This window comes from Pristiophorus japonicus, chromosome 18, assembly GCF_044704955.1.
Source record: "Pristiophorus japonicus isolate sPriJap1 chromosome 18, sPriJap1.hap1, whole genome shotgun sequence".
Lineage (NCBI taxonomy): Eukaryota > Metazoa > Chordata > Chondrichthyes > Pristiophoridae > Pristiophorus > Pristiophorus japonicus.
The window spans coordinates 6,993,872-6,997,822 of NC_091994.1; positions in this window are offsets into that span (position 1 = coordinate 6,993,872).

Genomic DNA, 3,951 nt, shown 5'->3' on the forward strand with positions numbered 1-3,951 from the left:
TCGCACGGAAAAAAATTAAGTATGTGCGAGGGAGTTTAAAAAAGAGATAACTAGTATGGTTGACACGGTCTCGTTGTGTTAGAGGAACTTGCATTTCTACAAGTGTGGTTTTCGGATTGGGCTGTTCAGCCACGGATGCCAGCGCTGTGCACGGCCACCATCGGGAGACGTAAACACCCATAGAATGGCTAAATGCCCAATTTCTAGCCCTCTTACGGCACAGAAGGAGGCCATTCGGCCCATCGTGCCTATGCCGGCTCTTTAGACGAGCTGTCCAATTCGTCCCATCCCATCCCCCACCCCCACTGCCCCCGTAGCCCTGCTAATCTTTCCCCTTCAAAGGTGTAATATATGCGCGTGTGAGTAGGCTCACCTGTTTGTAGAGTTGTGAGTGGCTTCGCCGGTCACGTGATGTTCACAAGACTCAATAAAACCCCGGCCAGTTGGGTTCGGGGGATCCACGGCGGGGCAGGTGGTTGTGAGCCTGGTGGATGAACTGGTAATGAGTCGTGTGATTGTTCAACCTTTTGCTAATAAACCAACTCGTTCTTAAAAGCAAATACATTACAAAGGGTAGATCCAATTCCCTTTTTTACCCAATACACAATAAATTACTTTGAGGTGCGGTCACAGATGTTATGAAGGCGATGTGGCAGACATTGTTCATAACCGCAAACGGCGGTGAGTTGAGGGGACAGTTTTTTGGTCGTCTCTATTGGGCCAGGACACCAGGAGAGCAAGTGCTCCCCCAACTTCTTTTCTCGGGATCTCTACCATCCACCTAAGCTCACCAGACAGGACCTCAGCTTAACAGCTCATCCAAAGGACAGGCTCTCCTGGCAGAGTAGCAGTGCCTCAGTGCTACCTTGGAGTGTTAGCCTAGATTCTGCCCTCAGATCCTCAGAGCCAACAACTGCCTGACTGAGAAGGCAAGAGTGCTGCCTGTGATATAGTCTTTATGACATCACTGACCTACAGGGGCCGAAATTGGTGCACTCACCCACCGCCCACTGCCGCCCACTGCCAACCACTGCCAACCACTGCCGCCCACTGCCAACCACTGCCAACCACTGCCAACCACTGCCAACCACTGGTGCCCACTGCCGCCCACTGCCGCCCACTGCCAACCACTGCTGCCCACTGCTGCCCACTGCCAACCACTGCCAACCACTGCCAACCACTGCCGCCCACTGCCGCCCACTGCCGCCCACTGCCAACCACTGCCAACCACTGCCGCCCACTGCCAACCACTGCCGCCCACTGCCAACCACTGCCGCCCACTGCTGCCCACTGGTGCCCACTGCCGCTCACTGCCAACCACTGGTGCCCACTGCCGCCCACTGCCGCCCACTGCTGCCCACTGCCGCCCACTGCCAACCACTGCCAACCACTGCCAACCACTGCCGCCCACTGCCAACCACTGCTGCCCACTGCTGCCCACTGGTGCCCACTGCCAACCACTGCCAACCACTGCCGCCCACTGCTGCCCACTGCCAATCACTGCCAACCACTGCTGCCCACTGCTGCCCACTGGTGCCCACTGCTGCCCGCTGCCAACCACTGCTGCCCACTGCTGCCCACTGCCAACCACTGCCAACCACTGCCGCCCACTGCTGCCCACTGCCAATCACTGCCAACCACTGCCGCCCACTGCTGCCCGCTGCCAACCACTGCTGCCCACTGCCGCTCGTTGCTGCCCACTGCCAACCACTGCTGCCAACATCCCTCTGCTCGAACCGTCCAGTGCCACTTTCGATCGTGGCCTGGAGCGGGCGGGAGGGGAGAGCCGCCGGGAAGCGCCCGCCGATGTCAGCGGACGGCCGATGCGCGTAAGTTACACTCCCGCCCGCCGAGATGCCAGATCGGTGCGGGCGGGAATCGGCGGCACTTGTTGGTGGACCGCTGTGTGGAGGCTGCTCTGTCCCCAACGGTAAGTGTCAAGGCCGGGAAAACAGATCACTGACTTTTTTTAAAAATGTATTTCTTTCCAGGGACTTACCTGGATGGGATGAAGGTCGTCAGATGGTTTTGTTTAATGCTTTTTATTTTTAGTTCTTCCACCCTCCGTGGGCTCGACTCCATCCTCGGCAGCACTCGCGTGGCAAGCGCCTCTGCCGCCGAGAATGAGAGCTGCCGCCTGCTGTCGCCCAGATTGGCGGCGTACGTCGCTGCTTTGCCGTCTGCCGACCTTCAAGGGACCTGGGTGATGAAAACCTCGCCCAAAGAACCGTCAGGGACTTCACCGGCTATCGGCGTCTCTTTGGGCAGCACTTGGGTGGGTGGGGGCCTTCGGGGGCCCACGGACTTTATACGATGGCCCCAATACATCATGTGACTTTTGTTGTATTTACATCAGCAGTTGCATTACCACAGTAGTCCACTAGGTGGAGCAGTAGCCCACTAGGTGGCGCTGTATTGCACTACCCACTGAGCCAAGCAGAGCAAATCCACACGACCACCTTTATGATATATCAACACACAGTGACAAGGTCCTTCCACGTGTACATGGTTTTGCGAACCATCTCAGTTGTGGCAAATCCCTCCAGTTGTTAAAAGTAATGTTCGAAGAGACTCGTGAATAACTCAAGCTCCCTCCCCACCCCAACCAACTCTCGTGACGCAGTGACACGGAGGACCCATAACTTCTACACAAGGCTGGTCGATATCACATTGCTATTTGTGGGAGCTTGCTGTGCGCACATTGGCTGCCGCGTTGCCTTATTTCACAACAGTGACTGGACTTCATAAAGTACTTCATTGGCTGTGAAGCGCTTTGTGCCGTTCGGTGGCCCTGGCAGGCACTGCAGAAATGCAAGTTCTTTCTTTTTAAGACTGATCCTGTTGGTTAACAATTTGACAAATGTGGGCTCGGCAGGTGGTGAAGGGTAACCTCAGCAAGCTACATAAAGTATGACGGGGGCCGGCCTGGCAGAACAGGGGCTATTGATTGACTGTAAGCCAGGAAAAGTCAAAGAGAGGACACCAACTTAAACGAGTAACAAGTTGCAGGGGATTTTAGAAACAACTTCTTTAGGCAAAAGAGTGAGAAATGTTGGAAACGATCTTACACGTAGGGATTAGGGATATTGAGGATGCAGTTAGAAGCTCTAATGTGAGAGATTAGCTTTGACAGCCTCTTCCTGTCCATGGCTTATCTAGGAATTGCACGAACATGGAGGTTGTTCTAATCCAGAGCCTCGGATTAAGGCACTCCTTAGCTTCCTCGGTCTGCCCTGCCTCCTGCAACCGATGGGCTTTTCCAACCAAAACCTGGCCTCAACTCACAGTTACACCTGAACTTGCCTCATCTTCTCCCCTTGCTGCTGCCCTGCACCTCCGCCCCTCACTGACTAACCAAACAGTTACCCAGCCTGGGCCTATATGTGACTCCAGTCCCATACCAATGTGGTTGACTCTTAATTGCCCTTGTGCCAGCTGCGGCTCAGTTGGTAGCCCCCTCGCCTCTGAGGGAGTGCCGCACTGTCGGAGGTGCCGTCTTTCGGATGAGACGTTAAACCGAGGCCCCGTCTGCTCTCTCGGGTGGACGTAAAAGATCCCACGGCACTATTTCGAAGAAGAGCAGGGGGAGTTACCCCCGGTGTCCCGGGTGAACATTTATCCCTCAATCAACGAAACAAAAACTGATGATCCGGGTCATTATCACATTGCTGTTTGTGGGAGCTTGCTGTGCGCAAATTGGCTGCTGCGTTTCCCACATTACAACACTGACTACACTTCAAAAGTACTTCATGGGCTGTAGAGCGCTTTGGGACGTCCGGTGGTTGTGAAAGTTTCATTCCAGACTAAGAACACAAGAATTAGGAGCAGGAGGGGGCCACACAGCCCCTCGAGCCTGCTCCGCCATTCTATACGATCTTTGACCTCAACTCCACTTTCCCGCTCCCCATTTCTCTTGATTATCCTCGAGTCCAAAAATCCATCGATCTCTGC